The 21,735-nt window shown below is 37.5% G+C and overlaps 1 non-coding gene across 1 annotated transcript; it reads left to right on the plus strand.

The window, feature by feature from the left end:
- The first annotated feature begins 8,582 nt into the window (after positions 1-8,582).
- LOC121204249 (small nucleolar RNA R71) lies at positions 8,583-8,689 on the plus strand. The gene has a single exon (XR_005899178.1). It is a non-coding gene; the product is annotated as a small nucleolar RNA R71 (small nucleolar RNA).
- Positions 8,690-21,735: the final 13,046 nt, after the last annotated feature.

Consider the following 21,735-nt stretch of genomic DNA (forward strand, 5'->3'; position numbering starts at 1 on the left):
TGCTTAAAATGTGCCACATCCCTGCTACGAGAAACTGCATATCATTGGTGGAATACACTAGTATCGATAGTTCCAAAAGATTGAGTGACTTGGGAATTCTTTCAGACCGAGTTCCGTAAAAATATATCATCCAGAGATTCATTGATCAGAAGCGCAAGGAATTTCTTGAACTAAAATATGGTCGTATGACTATGACAGAATACGAGCGAAAATTTGTGCGACTCAGTTGGTATGCCCGTGAGTGTGTTTCAACTGAAGCTATCATGTGTAAAAGATTTGAAGACGGTTTGAACAAAGACATTAAATTGTTTGGTTGGTATACTTGAAATCAAAGAGTTTGTGGTACTTGTTGAGCGAGCTTGCTGCAAGCTAAAGGGTTCGAGAAAGAGAAAAGAAAAGTTGATTTTGAAGCCAGAGACTCCCGTAAAGATCATCGGGTAAGACTTTTCACTCAGAATTGAAGAAGTTCAGAGATGATTCTAGTCGATCTAGGGATACTGCGGGCTTTTCTAGACAAGATCAAGACCGACCTCCTGTGAGTTCGCGAGCCACTTCAATAGCTAGTGTTGGCAATGTTTGACAGAATAGAGTCGAGTACAAGCATTATGGTAAATGGAATTCTGGAGATTGCAGATTGCATGATCGGTCTTGTTTTAAATGTGGATCGATGAATCATTTTATCTGAGATTGTCCGATGTTAGCCGAGCAAAACACTGTTCAGAATGCAAGACCGAGTAATATGTCAGTGCGAGGCAGACCACCCAGGCATTTCGGTAATGTTGATGGCAGTCAGAGAGGGACGAAAGATACAATAGTTCGATCTGAGGCTCGTGCACCTACCAAAGCATATGCTATACGCACTCGCGAGGACGCTTCTTCCCCAGATGTTATTACCGGTACTTTCACTCTTTATCATACTAGTGTTATTGCATTGATTGATCCTGGCTCGACTCATTATTATGTGTGTGAAAAATTAGTATCCAGTAAGACTTTGCCTGTTGAGTCTACTGAGTTTGTGATTCGAGTAACAAACCCCCTAGGGTTGAATTTACATGATGTCATTATTAATTGCAAAAGAAAGACCATTGATTTGAGATTGATATGTGATATTCGCGACAGGTTTTAAAAATTTATATTAAGCGTTCTTGAAACTAACTATTATCACGATGAAGGCAAGTGTACCTCTCGAACAGTAGTATAGCTTTAGCAAGACCGGATTATCGAACCCAAAGGAACCAAGAGTACTAGTAATTACTTTCTTTTTATTATCTAGCCTAAAAATTAAAGGATTTGTTTATCTAAATTAATTATCTAAACTAAGAGTGCACAGAGAGAAATTGGGGAAAAGCTTTTGGGAAAATTCGATTGATTAAGACAATACCCAAGGAAAAATCCACCTAGACTTCACTTGTTATTTCACTCTGAATCAGACGATTTATTCATTTGACTTGATCTGTAGAAATGCCTAAGTTATATTATTATATCTCTCAAGACTAATAACGTCTAACACTAGGTTGATTAATTGAAATCTCTTTCTAATTAACACCTAGTGTTGCATTAACTCGATCTATGGATCTCCTTATTAGGTTTCACCCTAATCCGGCAAAATCTTATCACCCTATCTCTAGGCGTGCAATCAACTCCGCTTAATTATGAAAAATTTACTCTTAGACAGGGTCTATTCCTCCTCTGAATAAGAGCATTAACTTGAATCAATATCCTGGAATATTAAAACAAGAATTAAGAACACATAATTAAGAGTAAGTCAAATATTTATCATACAATTCAGATAATAATAACAAGATTCGTCTTAGGTTTCATTCCCCTTAGGTATTTAGGGGGTTTAGTTCATAATTATAGAAGAAAACATGTCAGAAGAATAATGAATACAAAACATAAAGAAAACCCAAAACTCCTGAATGGAAATTGAAGGGAGGTCTTTAGTCTTGATGATGAATCTGACTTCTGAGATGGACCAATCAGCTTTCCTTGAGTAATTCCTTGCCTCCTCCTCTGCGTCCCCCTTCCTAAGTGCCTCCTCAGGTGTTTAAATAGGCTTTAGAATGTCTAAGAGCCCTTAGAATTGGCCTTTTCCGAATAGGGTTATACTTGGGATCGACAGGGACATGCCCGTGTGACACGCCTGTGTGCGATTACTCCAGCCCATGGTTAAGGCTGTTGAATAGGCACGAGCGTGTAGTCTACCCGTGTAAGTCATGCTTCGATCCTGCGAAAGAGACATGGTCGTGTGACATGCCCATGTGAGGAAGTCCAGGTCGTGTTGATTTCCCATTTAGGTCCATTTTCTCCATTTTCGGCCCGTTTCTTGCTCTTTTTACTCTCTTGTGCTCACTTAAGTATAAAACATGAAATTAAAGGATTCGGAGCATCGAATTCACCAAATATAAGGAGAAACCATCCATAAATGTGCTAAGCATGAGATAAAAATATGTATAAATTACGGTTTATCAAATACCCCCACACTTAAGCGTTTGCTTGTCCTCAAGCAAAATCCTCAACTCACAATCAAAATAAGTTCTTCTCAATTTATAATCCCTATCAATAATATCTCAAAATAATCCATAAGTACTCATACATTGAAAATTCAACTAAAAGTACATCAAAGTTTCAAACATTCCAAGTTAAGTATTTTATCATGAAAACATAGGTGTCTTCCCTTATCTAAGTGATTACCTTTGATCAAAATATCACAGAGTTTAACATCCTCACTAAAGATTCACTCAAATCACTCAAGTTTAAGGACATCAATTAAAGCACTCATTAGTCAATATGAAAATCTATTGCCATAGGCTTTCTTGAAAATCAAATCTCCACCACTATAAATTGAGCTGATACATCAATCAAAAAGGTCTTTTACAAGGTTGTAATGTGGCTTTGGTTAGGGAGTGTGGTCACAAGCTGAAAGAAAAGGTTAGAATCGAGATTGAATTGAAAAATTACCTAGCTAGAAAAATAACCAGTCATTAGTTGAATACAAGTGAGCTTCTTCTCAGAATATGGAATTAACACTCAAGCTCAAAACTGACGAATTACTACTAATATGTGTTGAAGCATTTTTTTTAAGAACAAGTCAAATACATAGAAGAGCAAAACATAGCTAAGCAATTAGTTCAAATCAAATCTCGAAAAAAATAGTGATCAAATTCGGGGATTTCAACAATAATGGGTTATGGGTTAATATTGAAGGTAAATCAATTAATGGTTTGTTAGGCTCTAAGGGGTTCACTAAGGGTTAATTATGAAGGTAGGCTTTTATGGAGTGAGTGGGTTAAACCTAAGTGTCTTTATCATCTTGACATATCAAATCAAATGGTGTGGTCTTGACATGCATAATCAAGCAAGTTCTAGAATAACAAATCAATACTGACACACTCATAATAAAAGTGAGCATGAAAGAAATAAAATATGCTCTAAAGGCTCAAGATCTCACAAAAATTATGGCTTTTTGATGTTTAAACTTGTGAATTTCAACTCACAATAATACCTAAACTTAGGGAAACAACCTAAAAGTTTATAATTCTTCAAAAATCAACTTATCATGCTTGATTCCCTAATGTCTTAAAGTTTAAACAATCAATGCATAAATGCCTATGTTTTAATTCAAGACATATCAATAAAAATCATAAATTAATTAAAATTCATTCTAATAGTGATATGAGTGATTCACGTGAGAATAAGACAAAATTCAGGGATTTCAAATGATGATATGAAAGACTCCCCACACTTAAGATGTACATTGCCCTCAATGTACAAAGATAGATATAGTGAAAAGTATAGATAAATAATCATAAGATAGGGAGAGGGGTGAAACTTCCTAAATGATGAATGAACTCCTTAAATTGGAGTTATGGAGAATAATCGGCCAAGGTAATAATGAGAGTGGAGGAGGATACTCTGATGGTGGTAGAGGTTCATTAGTTCATAAGTTTTACACCAAAAGAATATTATATCTAGTGGTGGCTATGGTCGTGGTCGAGCAGGACATGGCAGTCGTGAAGAACCTTTGTCAATGGAGTTTTTAGTTACTATACAATGATGAGCTTTGGAGCTCTTTATAACTGTGATAGAATCAGAAACTCTTTAGGAAATATAATGAAGCATAATTACTCGTAGTGAAATAGCCGAAAATAAAAAATCGTAAAAACTAAAATTAAAATAATAATAAAGGAAAATGAAATAAAAATTACTTAAATAAGATAAATAAAGATAAAAGTGAAAATAAAAATAATAAATAAATTTTTTTTAAACATCGTCATCGCTGGATGGTTCGCGAGGTGGTGGCGGCGATGAGATGTGGAAGTGCTAACAAATCTGATGTAGAGTAGCATCAATATGATCAAAGCGCTGAAAACATTGCTGCTCAAATCATGTAAGGTACTCACAGATGTCAGAGTATGAAGCCGCCGCATAAACTGGACGATGGATGGGTGGTGTCTGAGACGGTGGTTCCTCATGACGTGGAGGAGCATCATCAGTAATGTCCTCTAGGTCCTCCTCCTCGGTGGACTGGACGAGGCGGTATTGAGGAGGGTAGGTGCCACGTCGTTTCTTGATCATCCTCATGTTTAGCATGCTCGAGATGCCCTGTGGGGACATCTGGCCGATAAGAGTGAGGGAGGATGATGTGCTGCTGTGTTGAAGAGCCCAATGTGCCGAGCCAATCGAGTCACATAGGGACCGATAGAGACAACCCCCCTCCAATGTCGCTCCGTCTGATGGCGGATGGCACGGGTTATGAAGTAGGCGAGGTCGAGGACATGCCCGTTCGCCATGCTCCATAAAAAAATAAGCATCGTGGGTGGTGACCAAGCCGGTGCTCTCTTGTCGTCCTATTAGAGTGTGAGTGAAGATGGCGTGTAGGTACCTCAAGGACAGAGGGAAAGCTGATGCCTTGGAGCAGCGAGGATCGTAGGTGGCCGAGGTAGGTACAAGGTCCTTCCAGCACTTTGAGGGAGAGTGGTGGATGTGGCGGTGAAGGGTGTCGAGTTCATTGTCATCATGAACTCCTCCGTGTATAGCCCTAGTGCAATCCCGTACTTGGGTATGCTTCACTAGCACACTAGACCACCAAGACAGAACTAGACCGCTCCAGGATCATCGAAGTTGGTCATGACGGTCTAAAGATAGAACGTTGAGTAGAGTTTCAATGTGAACTCAAGATACGTCAACTCGATGATCTCAAAGAAGAGCCCCCATGGGTCAGTCGTCAGGAGGACTCGGACCGCATCAGCCAATTGAATCTGTTCAAGTGCGGCCCAGTCAATGTAGTGGCCCACACCTAGGGGTTGGGCCCGTAATGTCTGAAATAGCTCTTTCTGGGGTCCCAAGGAGAATTCGAGGAAAGGGTGATGGATCTTAGCGGTAGGACCCGAGGATGATGCTGCTCATTTTCTCTTCTTCGAGGCGGGGACAACGGTCTTCTTACCACGTGAGGATGACATTGTACATCTACATTGAAAAGTCAAAGTTCAACCAATATGCCCCAAGAATAGCATGGAAAAACAAAACTAAATAGGAATATTTCATGAGACTCAAGTACTAGATGAAGTAAACAAAACTAAAACAACTAAAGCAAATATATTAGGTTATTAAAATAGGACTATGAGAATAATGCTACGGGAATATCTAATGCATGAGTGCATGTGGGTAAGCATAAAATCCATAGAAACGAGAAAAATGGATGAATGTAGTATGAAAAATGGCAATATTCTTTAATGACAAGCATAAGTATTATTATTCTACTATGAATATTCACTTCAGATAGTCAAATGGATCAGAGAAATCATGAAATAGGCAAAATATTTAAAGAAAATAGCGTGAAAAAAGTAAACAAACGCAAAAGGGAGAAGCTTGGGTCGTCAAAAATAGTGTTGTAGACGGCGCACGAGCGTGGCAGATAGGGCGTGTGGAGTTGTAGTGGCTAGGGTTAGGGATTTTTTGGGAGGGGGATGATGAATAGTGAGGGGTTTATATAGATTTTGGGGGCCCATGTGCCATAATTTTTTGCCTGTGTGTTTCACAATTTTTAAATTTAGGCGCTCTGACATTCGCCCCACTCCCGTGTTCCTTGGGAGTGTGGGTGCACACGCCTGTGTCGCACGGCCATGTCTTGCTTTATTCGCTTCTCCCACACCTGTGTATGATAGCCCACGCCCATGGTAGTTTGACAGTGTCAACCACCGAGGCTGGGCACGAGCATGTCGAACGCTCATGCTAAATTGACAGGTTCGCCCACGGTTTCAAAACACGGGCGTGTCGTACGCCCGTGTTGGTTTGGCAGTTTCTCCTACGGCATTATCACACGAGCGTGGTGACTTATCGCATCCCGTGTTGGGGAAAAAATTTTGCCCTGTTTCCACATGGCCGTATCGCACAGTAATGTCTCCTCCTATGAAGTGCGCACGGCCTAAGACATGCTCGTGTGCCTGGCCGTGTGGAGGGGAAAACCCTATTTTTCAAGATTCAGTTAGTAGGTTAGATGTGAAAAACTAGAATTTAAATAATATCATTACTGTTAGTGCTCGAGTTGCCTCCCGAGAAGTGCTTATTTATAGTCTAAGCTTGACTTGCCTCTCTGGTGTGTGATCATGGTGGCTCAAGGAGTTTACACTCCTCATCCCAACTATCAACTTTATCAATATAAGGTTTAAGACGAGTATTGTTTACCTTAAAAGTTCTGAATTTGGGGTGAATTACCTCGACTATACCATATGGGGAAATACTGTGTACCGTGAGATGAATTTCTTCATTAGGTTCAGAAGTGGTGATGCGAGGATCTGCTGCATCTAATAGTACTTTGTCTCCAACCTTACGCTGATTTGATGATGTATTGAACTCGTCCTGGCTTGGTTTCGGTTTATTGGGTGTTCTCAATTTTTGAATCTGCCATTCATCTAGTTCCTCAATTTGTAGCCTTCGTTCTTCATAGATAGGTCCTTTTTTGTTGCTTGAACATGGCTCGTGTAGGTTCTTCGAACTTATTTCCTGCAAAGTAGGTTACACCACATGGTCAGTTTTAGTAGAATGATTAATACAACCACCTTCAATTTTCAATGTGTTACTCGAATTATGAGCTTGAAGAGTGATTGTTTCATCACCCACTTGAAGTGTGAGTTCACCTGTACCAACATCAATTATCGTTCTTGCGGTTGCTAAAAAAGGCCTCCCTAGAATTAAAGGAACGTTACTATCCTCCTCTATGTCTAGAACAACGAAATCAACCGAGAATATAAATTTGTCAGTTTTAACGAGTACATCTTCAATAATCCCCCTAGGAAATCTGATTGTTTTATCGGCTAATTGAATACTCATCTTAGTTTGTTTGGGTTTCCTAAGACCTAGTTGCTTAAACATTTTGTAAGGCATAACATTGATACTAGCCCCTAAATCAGCCAAAGCATTATTAACGTCTAGGCTACCAATTAAGCAGGGAAGCGTAAAACTCCCTGGATCTTTTAATTTGTTGGCCAGCTTATTCTGTAGTATGGCTGAGCAAACCGCATTTAGTTCCACATGTGACGCCTCATCCAACTTCCATTTATTTGTTAAAAGCTCCTTTAAGAATTTGACTGCGTTTGGCATCTGCGAAAAAGCTTCAATAAAAGCTAAGTTAATATGTAACTTCTTTAATAATTTAAGGAATTTATCGAATTGTTCTTTCGTGCGGTCTTTCCTTGTCGCGTTTAGGTATGGCACACGAGTTTTGTATTCTTTACTTACCGGTTTCTGGTCATTGTGGTCCACCTCACCCTTACCTTTACTTACCATAGTTTCTTGCCTCTGTTCTGGTTCAGGTGCAACTAAACCTTCCTCATCTTGAATGGTAATTGCATTGATTTGCTCCCTTGGGTTAGATTCAGTGTTACTCGGCAGGCTACCTTGTGGTCATTCAGATATCAATTTAGCAAGTTGACCTATATAAGTTTCGAGCCCTTGGATTGATGCTTGTTAATTTTAAGTGCTGTCTCGGTATTCTGAAAATGAGTTTTTGACACTGAGATGAATTTTGTTAGCATCTCCTCAAGGTTTGGCTTTTTCTCTTGTTGGTAGAGTGGTTGTTGGAAGCCTGGAGGTGGTGGTGGTCGTTGATTCCCTTGGTCTCCCCATGAGCAATTTGGGTGGTTCCTCCAACCAGCATTGTAAGTATTACTATAAGGATTATTTTGAGATCGAGGATTATTGCCCATGTAATTTAACTACTTGTTCTCCATGTTGTGGCCATAGGGTGGGTAATTTGAACTGCTTGATCCACCTCCACTTGCTTCACACTGCATTACTGGGTGAACTTGTGAAGAACCAAGAAAACCGTCAATTTTTCTGTTCAAAAGTTCTACCTGATTAGAGAGCATGATGACTGAATCGATGTTAAAATGCCAGCTGTTTTCGTTGGCTTTGTCCTCATGACTTGCCACTGATAATTATTCAATGACATCTCTTCTATAAATTCATAAGCATCTTCAGGTGTCTTATTATTGATGGTTCCTCCAGCAGCTGCGTCGACCATCTGTCAAGTCAAAGGATTCAGGCCATTATGAAACATTTGAACCTGTAGCCAAAGTGGTAACCCATGGTGAGGGCACCTTCTCAAAAGGTCCTTGTATCTCTCCCATGCATCGTAAACTATTTCTAAATCCATCTGCACAAAAGAAGAGATATCATTACGTAATTTGGCAGTTTTAACTGGCGAAAAAGTTTTTAATAAAAACTTTTCGGTCATTTGTTCCCATGTAGTGATTGACCCTCGTGGTAATGAGTTCAACCATTTTTTAGCCTTATTCCTCAATGAAAAAAGGAATAACTGAAGGCGAATGGCGTCATCAGAAACGCCATTAATTTTAAATGTATCACATAGTTCCAAAAAGTTTTCCAAGTGAGCGTTGGGTTCTTCGTCCTGCAAACCATCAAACGAAACAAATTGTTGTATCATTTTAATTGTGTTAGGTTTCAGTTCAAAAGTATTTGCAGTAGCAACAAGACTAACTATGCTCGATTCAGTTCCTGTCAAAGAAGGTTTAGCATAATCATACATAGTACGCGGAGTAGGATTCTGATTAGCAGCAATCGCAGGAGGTAGTAGATTTTCTTGGTTTTCAGCCATCTCCTCGGTTGTGGTTGAAGTATCCTCCTCTTATTCTTTTTCTGTGTATCTTAGGCTTCACCTTATTTCTCTTTGATTTCTGCGAACTGTGCGATCGATCTCAATATCAAACAGTAATGGTCCTGACGGGTTTCTTCTGGTCATAAACTAGAAAAACCTGTCAAAAGAGAATAAATGAAGAATTAGAAAAGAAAAAAATATTTTAAATTGCAATAAAAGTAAAATGGATAAAGTAATAAAAATTGAGTGTTCCTAATATCCTAGTTCCCCGGCAACGGCGCCAAATACTTGATACGTGATATTGGTGACAGGTTTTAAAAATTTATAATTAAGCATTCTTGAAACTAACTGTTATCACGATGAAGGCAACTGTACCTATCGAACAGTAGTATAGCTTTAGCAATATCGGATTGTCGAACCCAAAGGAACCAAGAGTACTAGTAATTCTTTCTTTTTATTATCTAGCCTAAAAATTAAGGGATTTGTTTATCTAAATTAATTATCTAAACTAAGAGTGCACAGAGAGAAATTGGGGAAAAGCTTTCGGGAAAATTCGATTGATTAAGACAATACCCAAAGAGAAATCCACCTAGACTTCACTTGTTATTTCACTCTGAATCAGATGATTTATTCATTTAACTTGATCCATAGAAATCCCTAAGTTATATTATTATCTCTCTCGAGACTAAGAATGTCTAACCCTAGGTTGATTAATTGAAATCTCTTTCGAATTAACACCTAGTGTTGCATTAACTCGATCTATGGATCCCCTTATTAGGTTTCACCCTAATTCGGAAAAATCTTATCACTCTATCTCTAGGCGTGCAATCAACTCCGCTTAATTATGAAAAATTTACTTTTAGACAGTGTCTATTCCTCCTCTGAATAAGAGCATTAACTTGAATCAATATCCTGGAATATTAAAATAAGAATTAAGAACACATAATTAAGAACAAGTTAAATATTTATCATTCAATTCAGATAATAATAACAAGATCCATCTTAGGTTTCATTCCCCTTAGGTATTTAGGATGTTTAGTTCATAATTATAGAAGAAAACATCTCAGAAGAATAATGAATACAAAACATAAAGAAAACCCAAAACCCCTGAATGGAAATTGAAGAGAGATCTTCAGTCTTGATGTTGAATCCGACTTTTGAGATGGACCAATCGTCTTTCCTTGAGTAATTCCTTGCCTCCTACTCTACGTCCCCCTTCCTAAGTGCCTCCTCAGGTGTTTAAATAGGCTTTAGAATGCCTAAGAGCCATCCAAATTGGCCTTTTCCGAATAGTGTTATACTTGGGCTCGACAGGGACACGCCTGTATGACACGCCCGTGTGCGATTACTCTAGCCTGTGGTTAAGACTGTTGAATAGGCACGGGCATTTAGTCTACTCGTGTAAGTCGTGCTTTGATCCTACCAAAGAGACACGACCGTGTGACACGCCCGTGTGAGGAAGTCTAGGCCGTGTTGATTTCCCATGTGGGTCAATTTTCTCTGTTTTTGGCTCGTTTCTCGCTCTTTTTACTCTCTTATGCTCACCTAACTATAAAACATGAAATTAAAGGATTAAGAGCATCAAATTCACCAAATCTAAAGAGAAACCATCCATAAATGTGCTGAGCATGAGATAAAAATATGTATAAATTACGGTTCATCAGAGATGTCAGAACAATAAGATTATTCGAATTGAAACTAATGCTTTGAGTGGTTTACCAGTAGTAATATCTTCAATGTTAGCTCAGAAGTATGTGAGAAAAGGTTGTGAAGCTTACTTTGCTTATGTACTTGATAGTAAAGTGACTGAAAAGAAGATTGAATCTGTACCAGCTGTGTGTGAGTATCCGGATGTGTTTCCTGAAGAATTGTCGGGTTTGCCAACTATCCGAGAAGTAGAGTTTGGTATTGAGTTAGTACCGAGGATGACTCCGATTTCAATAGCTCCATACCGGATGGCACCTACTGAATTAAAAGAGTTGAAAGCATTGTTGCAAGAGTTAGCTGATAGAGGTTTTGGACGACCAAGTTTTTCTCTCTAGGGTGCGCCTGTGTTATTTGTGAAAAAGAAAGATGGAACTATGAGAATGTGTATTGATTGCCGCCAGCTAAATAAGGTGACTATAAAGAATAAATATCTATTGCCACACATTGATGACCTGTTTGATCAGTTGAAAGGGGCTTCAGTGTTTTCAAAGATAGATTTGAGATCGGGTTATTATTAGTTGCAAGTCAGAGACTCCGATGTACCAAAGACTGCTTTCCGAACGAGGTATGAACACTATGAGTTTTTGGTCATGCCTTTTGGACTTACTAATGCACTACTGTTTTTATGGATTTCATGAATCGGATCTTTAGGCAGTATTTAGGCCGATTTGTGGTTGTGTTCATTGATGATATATTGATCTACGCCTATGATGAAACTGAACATGCCGAGCATTTGAGACTTGCGTTACAGACTTTGCGAGAAAGGCAGTTATATGCAAAGTTTAGTAAATGTGAGTTCTAGTTAAACGAAGTTAGCTTTCTGGGACATGTTGTTTCAGCATCAGGTATTCGGGTAGATCCAAGTAAAATTTTAGCAATACTTGACTGGAAACCTCTGAGAAACGTTTCTAAAGTTTGAAGTTTTCTAGGACATGCTAGTTACTATAGATTATTTGTGAAAGGGTTCTCGATGATTGCAACCCCGATGACCAAGCTACTACAAAAAGATGTTAAGTTTGAGTGGTCAGAAAAGTGCTAGAAAAGTTTTGATCAGTTGAAAGCCCTTTTGGCCGAAGCTCCAGTGTTAGTTCAGCCAAAATCGGGTATGAATTTGTTATCTATAGTGATGCATCTTTAAATGGTTTGGGTTGTGTACTGATCCAGGAAGGAAAAGTTATAGCTTATGCCTCGAAACAGTGAAAGCCACCTGAAAAGAACTATTCAACACACGACCTAGAGTTGGCAGCTATTGTATTTGCATTGAAAATTTGGCGTAACTATTTGTTTGGTGAAAAATGTCGTGTTTACTATGATCACAAAAGCCTGAAGTACATGATGACTCAAAAAGATCAGAATTTGAGACAACGCCGATGGTTAGAATTGCTAAAAGACTACGAACTTGTGATTGATTATCACTCAGGAAAGGCTAATGTTGTTGCTGATACTCTAAGCTGAAAATCATTTTTTACTTTGTGTGCAATGAATGCATATATGGTTATGTCAAATGATGGTGCGATAATAGCCGAGTTAAAAGCAAGACCGTTATTTATTTAGTAAATTTGTGTGCCCAGAAGGTTGACAATGAATTGATTGCAAAACGAGCTCAGTGTGAGACGGGTGTTGATTCAGAATTCAGAGTTGATGCTGATGGCTATTTGAGATTCAGAAATCGAATATGTGTTCCGAGAAATACATAGTTGATTCAAATGATTTTGAACAAAGCTCATAACAGTCGACTATCTGTTCACGTGGGTAGTACAAAAATGTATAATGATCTGAAACAGCACTATTGGTGGCAAGGTATGAAACGAGACATTTTTGAGTTTGTATTCAAATGTTTAGTCTGTCAGCAAGTAAAACCCGAACATCAGGTACCTTCTGGATTGCTTCAACTGATCATGATACCTAAATGGAAATGGGGCAGAATCACAATGGATTTTGTATCCGGTTTACAGTTGTCACCGAGTAAGAAGGATGCAATCTGGGTTATTGTTGATGGGTTGACTAAATCGGCTCATTTTGTTCTGATACGTACAGACTACTCACTGGATAAACTGGTTGAATTGTATGTTTCTTGGATTGTGAGATTACATAGTGTGCCTATATCTATTGTTTTGGATAGAGATCCGAGGTTTACATCACGGTTTTGGAAGAAACTACAAGATGCATTAGGTACTAAACTGCATTTTAGCATTGCTTTTCATCCCTAGACAGATGGTCAGTCTGAGCGAATCATTCAGATACTTGAGGATATGTTGAGATGTTGCATTCTCGAGTTCAAAGGTATGTGGGAATGATATCTACCTCTAATTGAATTTTCGTATAATAACAGCTTTCAATCAAGTATTAAAATGGCACCTTATGAGGCTTTATATGGTCGTAAATGTCGTACACCATTGTATTGGACTGAGCTCAGTGAAAATAAGATACACGGGGTCGACTTGATTAGAGAAGCTGAACAAAAAGTAAAAGTGATCCGTGAAAGTCTAAAAGCAGTGTCAGATCATCAAAAATCTTATGCAGACTTGAAACTTAAAGATATAGAGTTTCAGATTGGAGATAAAGTCTTTTTGAAAGTCTCACTATGGAACAAAATACTAAGATTTGGTCGTAAAGGCAAATTGAGTTTGAGATTTATTGGGTCGTATGAGGTTATAGAGTGTATCGGGCTAGTTGCTTACAGATTGTTATTGCCACCTAAGTTAGAAAAGATCCATAATGTATTCCATGTCTCGATGCTTCGTAGATATCGATCTGACCCTTCGCATGTGATTAGTTCGTCTGAGATTGAGATTAAGCCCGATATGATATATGAGGAAGAACCAATTCGTATTCTGGCTCATGAGACTAAAGAGTTACGAAATAAGAAGATCCTGTTAGTTAAAGTATTATGGCATAAACACGGTGTTGAGGAAGCAACGTGGGAACCAAAGGATGCAATGAGAGAACGCTATCCAAACCTATTTACCTGTAAGATTTTCGGGGACGAAAATCCCTAAGGGGGAGAGTTGTAATAGCCTGTTTAGACCCTAATTAGAATGGTGGTTTCAGGATCACGAATCTGAGTCTAAAAAATATTTAAAAAATTATTTTCTATGTTTTTTTGTGCGAATTTATATCTGTGAGTGTCTGATTTAATAAAAGGACTTAATCGCGTAAATTGAAAACTTGATAGTTTAAAGCATAAGGGCTGAAGTGTTAGTGGCTTTTTAATATGAAGCACTTATAATGAAATTAGGGCATAATTAAATGAGTTGGATGGTTGTAGACAACCAATATAAGGATTTTATATTATTTAGTAAAGGTTAAAATAGTAAAAGATGAAATAATATTGTTATAATATAACATAAATAATAAAATGATGTTCATATATGCATGTTTTGACCAATACTAAAAGGAAAGAAAAGAAACTAAAGCTTGGTGATATTCGGCCATTTCTCAAGCTTGATTCAAGGTTAGTTTTCTTTCGATTTTTGATAATTTTTACGTTTTTAAGATCGTTGCTTCGAATACTATCCGATCCATGCTAGAATTTTTTATTTTGATGAATGTTTTGAGTTGTGCCAATGATGAATATTTGTGTTTTGTGATGTTTGATGATGAATTATTAAAGATATGTTTTAGATTAACAAGTTTTGTATTAGAGTTTTTGATGATTTTGAGTAATTGGACTAAATTGTAACAAATAAAAATTGAGGGACTAAAATGTAAAATAAATGAAATATATGGATTAGTATGAGTATAAGGAATATTCAGCCTAACTATGTTGTTGTGAGATTGTGCATATTTTGTGTTTTATGCAATATGGACTAAATTGTGAAAAATGTGAAATATTAGGGGTAAAAGTGTAATTTGTCCATTTGTGTGTTTTTGGATGAATTTGGTTGAATATTTGATTAAGTTTAATTTATATTAGTTTAGATCAAGAAAAGAGAAAATCGAATTTTGATCGGGGGAAAAGTAAAGTTGTCGACTTGCCGATCCGTACCGATTTTTCATCGTCCGAGGTAAGTCTTTAAGCAATTAAACATTGTTAAATTGAATATAATTTAGATTAATATGCCAAAATCAGGTTGTTACAATTCCCCCCTTTAGGGATTTTCGTCCCCAAAAATCTTACGATAAAAAGGTTTGGGTATTGGCTTTTCATGATTTCTTCAGGCTCCCATGTGGCCTCTTCAACCCTATGTCTCTGTCATAATACTTTCACAAGGAAAACGCTCTTATTTCTCAGTTGCTTCACCTCTCAGGCTAGGATTTTAATATTTTCCTCACCATAATACATATCCGGTCTAATCTCTACTTCAATCGAGGAAATCACATGTGAAGGGTCAGAGCGGTATCGACGTAACATGGACACATGAAAATATGTCATGGATCTTTTCCAATTTCGATGGTAAGGCTAACCGATAGGCTACTGGCCCAATTCTCTCAATCACTTCATAAGGTCCGATAAAATGCAGACTGAATTTACCCTTCTTATCAAATCTAAGAACTTTTCTCCATAGAGATAGATTTAGAAATACCTTATCACCGACTTGAAACTCGATCTCTTTTCTTTTCAAATCTACATAAGATTTCTGCCTATCCGAGGTGGCCTTCAAATAGTCGCGAATCACTTTAACTTTCTTTTCAGTCTCCTTGACTAGATCGACCTCTTGAATCTGATTCTCTCTGACCTCGGTCCAATATAAGGGCGTTCGACACTTTCGCCCATATAAAGCCTCATAAGGGGCAACACGCCCGTGTGACATTTCAACATGGTCATGCTATGGGCCCGTGTGGCTCACACGGCCTAAGCAATATAGGGAAACACCTGTGTCCTATGCCCGTATCGAATTACTTCTAAATGCACACCTATAGGGGTTTTCATACGGCCTGGAACACGTCCGTGTCCTTCACAAGGCCATGACACGCTCGTATCCAAGCCCGTCTCAACAATACTTAAGGGCCACATGACCAAGGCACACGCTTGTGTGCTAGGCCGTGCCCTTCACACGGCTGAGACATACAGTTGTGTCTCTGCCCGTGTGTTTACTACCATGCATATTGACTTACAATTCTTACGTACAGGGGACACACGGTTATATCACACGCCCATGTGGTAGACCGTGTGACATACACGACCTAGACACACACCCGTGTGGACAAAATAAGGCTATTCACCAAGCCTTTTTGTCACCCTTACTTATGTAACCTACACAAAAATCACTCTATACTAACATAAGGGCACATCACATAACCAAAATAACCATAATGGACAACATTTCATTTATGCAATTTACTCATCCATGAAAACATCATCTTCTATTTATAAATCAAAATGAATACTGACCATCATCCATGGCCTTATACAAAATGAGTATCATATTCATCATATGAGCCAACACATTATGGCTAACTAACAAAACACTAAACAAAGACTTGAGTCCCTATACATGCCAGAAAACAAAACAATGAAACTAGCTAGACCAAGGTCTTGAGTGATAGTGTGATCAAAGCTTTTGATGTCACTGGATCCCCGATGCTAGCTTGGTGGCACTAAAAGGAAAAAAAAAGAAATGAGGGTAAGCGTGGGAGCTTAGTAAGTACATATATGCAAATAAAGTATAGTTATAAGAAAATCATATTCACCCATCGGTAGCTTGTCATGCTTAAAAGATATGAATTACTTAATGCCTTTATCTTACTCTTCCTTCCATTCATGTATACTTAATACACCTCATTCTTTACTCAGATCCTGACCATGAGTTCAGTATACATACCTCATCAAAGTATTCTCTAACTAAATCTTCAGGTTACCCGTTGAACTCTCGAAATACATATACATAAGGGGGGATTTTGCATCTAAATGACATAAAAGAAATCAAGGCTACCTCGTGCTATAAAACGCTCACATTTGAGCTACTCACGGGCCTTTTTATCAAGTCAGGACCCGGACCCCATAACTATCATGTAACGTATGCTCATTGAGCCACTCACGGGTCTGTACACAAGGTCAGTACCCAGACCCACATTACCTATAGCATTTATCTCATGACCTTAGACTCAACTCATGAGTTCAGACCACATAATTCTCATAACATACTCCTTTGTATCCTATGCTATGTCTAAGGTTCAATGGTGCTTCATATCAAATCGAATAGCATCGTGTTTGCTCACATTGTAATTTACTCGCATAACATGTCATTCATACATTCATGGCAACAATTAGAATTTAGATACATAACAATCATAAGCTAATTACACATGTATATTATTAAAATATACCAAAGTAAGCTTCAATAACACATTATTTACATATGTACTTGCCTTGATACAAAATGATGAAGACGAGCTTAATCCTCGTAAACTTTGTTCTTACCCAGATCAAGATTCGAATCACGTTTCTCTTTATCTAAATTAATAAAAATTTATTTATTTCATCAGCATATCAATTTAGATGCCCGATAGTTCATAATTGGGTGAAATGACTATTTTTCCCCTAGACTTTTACAAAATGACCATTTTACCCCTATGCTAGAAAATCAAATTTTATTGAATTTCTTCATAGTATAAGCCTAGCCGAACTCTTTTTACTCTTATAGTAATCCAAAATTTCCACTATGTCACACATTTATCACCTATTTTACAACTCCTGTAAAATAGCCCCTATTAGGGTTTTCATGAGAAATCCCTTCACAAAAGTTATTTATTACTCACCAAAGAGTCATATTATTCCATAACAATTTAGAAAACAACCTAAAAAATCTCATGGTAAAACCCGAGACTCTTGTTCATTTTGCAAAATAGTCCCCTCATTGGAAAGCTCATGACACAAGGGTCTCAAAAATGTAAAAATCTTCAAAAAATCTCATTAGAATCACTTACTTGTGAAGGCTTAAGGTTGCTGAAATTTTTCAAGCTTTCATGGCCATTTCTTGGGAGAAAATCGGTGGAAAAAGAGATTGCAAAAACAAAAAAAGATGATAGCCTTTTTCTCTTAGGTTTTATTTTATTCAAATTAGATCACCTAACTTTGACTTTTCCATTTTCTTTGTCTCATGGTTGGCCAAGCCTATATCTAAAGGGTCTATTTTCCCTTTAAAGACCCCCAATTTAATTTTCATGGAAAATTAACACCTTTAGCTATCAATTTAAGACTTTTGAGTTTTATGCGATTTAGTCCTTTTTTTTACAATTAAGCTCACAACCGCTAAAATTACTTTACCAAAATTTTCATGCACTAATATAAACATGCTATAATCCTAAAATAATAAGAAAATACTTTTTCTAACCTCAGATTAGTGGTCTTAAAACCACTGTTTTGACTAGGCCCAATGTTACAAAAGATGTCGAGTATTTACCGACCATAAGAGTCTAAAGTATTTGATGACTCAAAAGGAGCTAAATTTATGGAAACAACAGTGGTTAGAGTTGATAAAGGGTTATGATTTGATTGACTACCATCCAGGAAAGGGGAACGTGGTCGCCGATGTATTGAGTAGGAAATCATTGTACGCCTTGAGGGTTATGAATACTCAGTTGACCATGATTGATGATGGCTCGATTCTAGCCAACATGAGAGCTAGACCTACGTTCCTTAAATAGATTTGCGAGGCTCAGAAAAGGGATAGGGACTTACAAGCTAAAATGGCCCAATGTGAAAAGAGAAATGAATCAGAGTTTAGTATTGGTATCGACTGTTGTATGATATACTGAGACAAAAATTTTATACCCAAGGATAATGAGCTAATTCAGAAGATTTTATGAGAGGCACATAGTGGTTGTTTGTCTATCCACCCGGGTAGTGTGAAAATGTACAATGACTTGAAGAAAATATACTAGTGGTTAGGGATGAAAAGAGACATTTCTGAGTTCGTTTCTAAGTGTCTAGTTTGTCAACAAGTGAAAGCCGAACACCAGGTACCTTCAAGTTTACTTTAGCTTATCATGGTCCCCGACTGGAAGTGGGATCAGATTACTATGGAATTTGTGACGAGTTTGCTAGTAACCCCGAGGATGAAAGATGTTGTGTGGATTGTGGTTGATTGACTAACGAAGTTGGCTCACTTTATCCTGATACGTACAAATTTCTCACTCGATAAGCTAGCCGACTTGTACATTTCTAAAATTGTGAGACTTCATAGAGTGCCCTTATTGATTATTTCAAACAGAGACTCGAGGTCTACCTCAAGGTTTTGGAAGAAATTACAAGAGGCTTTGGGAACAAATTTAAACTTTACAACAACTTTCCACCTGCAAATCGATGGATAGTCAGAGAGAGTAATTCAGATCTTAGAAGATATGTTGCGATGTTGTGTTCTCGAGTTCCAAGAAAGTTGGAAAAAGTATTTACCGCAAGTCAAATTCGCCTACAACAACAATTATCAGTCAAGTTTGAAAATGGTGCCTTATGAGGCTTTGCATGGGCGTAAGTGTTGAACACCCTTGTATTGGACCTAGCTAAGAGAGAATTAGGTACACGGGGTTAACTTAGTTAAAGAGATGAGGAGAAAGTTAAGGTGATTTGTGACTGTTTGAAGGCTGCTTTGGATAGATAGAAATCCTACGTGGATTTGAAACGGAAAGAGATCGAGTTTCAAGTCAGGGATAAAGTATTTTTGAAATTATCCCCGTAGAAGAAGGTTCTCTAATTTAGAAGGAAAGGCAAATTAAGTCCACGGTTTATTAGACCTTATGAGATTACCGAGAGAGTAAGGCCTGTTGCCTACCAATTGGCCTTGCCCTCAGAGTTGGAAAATATTCATGACATGTTTCATGTGTCCATGTTACGTCAATATAGATCTGATCCTTCGCATGTAATCGTGCAAACAGAGGTTGAGATTAGCTCAGACATGACTTATGGCGAACAACTAATTAAGATTTTGGCTTGGGAGTTCAAACAACTGAGGAATAAAAGTATAGCACTCGTGAAAGTTTTTTGGCATCGATATGGATTCTAGGAAGCCACCTGGGAACCTGAGGAGACTATGAGAGACCAATACCCAAACTTATTCACTGGTAAGATTTTAGGGGACGAAAATCCCTAAGGAAGGAGAACTGTAACAACTCGATTTTGGACTTAGTCAAAACAATGGTTTTGAGACCACCAATTCGAAGTTAGAGAAAGTATTTTATTATTTTAGAGTTATAGCATGTTTATATTAGTGCATGAAAAATTTGGTGAAGAAATTTTAGCGTTTAGGATCCTAATTGCGAAAAAGGACTAAATCACATAAAGTGCAAAAGTCTTTATTTGATAGCTAAGGGTGTTAAATTTCTATGCATCATAAATTGGGGGTCTTTAAAGGGCGAATAGACCCTAGAATACTACTTGGCCGGCCATGATACAAGGAAGTCAAAAGTTAGGTACAGTTTTGGTAACCTATTTTGACTAGTAATAATATTAAAATAAAACAAAAGGCTTCATCATTTTATTGCTTCTTCTTCACAAATTTTCAGCATCAAAAAAGGGGTTTACAGAGTTCAAAATATCACCCATTAGTATCTCTTGCAAGTAAGTCATTTAGAAGGTTAATCTTGATGATTTTTGTATTTTTGGACCCCTTGTAACATGAGCTTTCTAATAAGGGGACTATTTTGCAAAATGGTTGAGATCTAGGGTTTTTCCATGAAAGCATATGTGTTTTTAATTGAAATTTTATGAAATAATATGAGTTATGGTTGTGTAATAAACAACTTTTGTGAAGTAGTTTTCATAGAAACCCTAACTAGGGACCATTTTGCATAAGTTGAAAATTAGATGATAAATGTAAGAAATAATGGAAATTTTGGGTTGCTATAAGAGTAAAAAGGGTTTGGATAGGCTTAATATATGAAGAAATTCGGTAAAAATTGATTTTTAGACCTATGGGGTAAAATGGTCATTTTGCAAAAGTCTAGGGCAAAATGGTCATTTTGCCCAATGTTTAAATTTTTGAGTACCTAGATTTATAAATTGATTAAATTTGTGAATTTTCATCATAATAGATCATGAATTAAAAAATCCAGGCCTAGACCGAGGAAAAGCAAAACAAGTGGACTAAGCCGAACTAGTCGTTTACATTTTGTAATTTGAGGTAAGTTGTATGTAGATAATACAACTATATTGTTATTATATGTGTTTGAATTGATATAGCATAAATTGATTGATTGTGGAAATTATTATGTTTGTTGAATTTTGAGATAGTAGAACTCCCATTTGAACCTTAGGAAATAAATCGGATATTCATGCCATGACATTCAGGTTATTTGTGTGCTAGTGTAAGACGTGTCTGGGACATGCATCAGCCACATTATGAGAGCCAGTGTAAGACCATGTCTGGGACATGGCATCGACATTGAAACGAGAGCTAGTGTAAGACACGTCTAGGACATGATTTAGCCTCGAGATGTAAGCCAGTGTAAGACATGTCTGGGACATGCATTGACCACATTATCAGAGCCAGTGTAAGACAATGTCTAGGACATGGCATCGACATAGATATGTAAGAGCTAGTGTAAGACCATGTCTGGGACATGGCATCGACTTGATGGATGAGCCAGTGTAAGACCATGTCTGGGACATGGTATCGGCATTATACCCTATGTTTGAAGCTTAGTGAATATCTAATAGCTTTCCAAATGGTTCAACGGTGAGAGTTAAAGTTTAAGTTAAACGGGAAAGGTATAACCATGTTATGAGTGGTACAGGTACCTATTTGAAATGTATGAGACATGAGCTCAATATATGCTATGTGAATTGTATTGGTTAGTGATCAGTAAGTTGTGCTTATGCCTACTTTTGTACTATAAGCAAGATGATGAATGGTAAAGTTGATGTTATATTTATTTGCATCCAACTTACTAAGCTATATTATTACTCCCTCTCTTTTCCATTTTCTTATAGTGCTGCCTAACTAGCTTGAGGATCAACAGACATCGGAGGC

Source organism: Gossypium hirsutum, chromosome A07, assembly GCF_007990345.1.
Source record: "Gossypium hirsutum isolate 1008001.06 chromosome A07, Gossypium_hirsutum_v2.1, whole genome shotgun sequence".
Classification (NCBI taxonomy): Eukaryota; Viridiplantae; Streptophyta; class Magnoliopsida; order Malvales; family Malvaceae; genus Gossypium; species Gossypium hirsutum.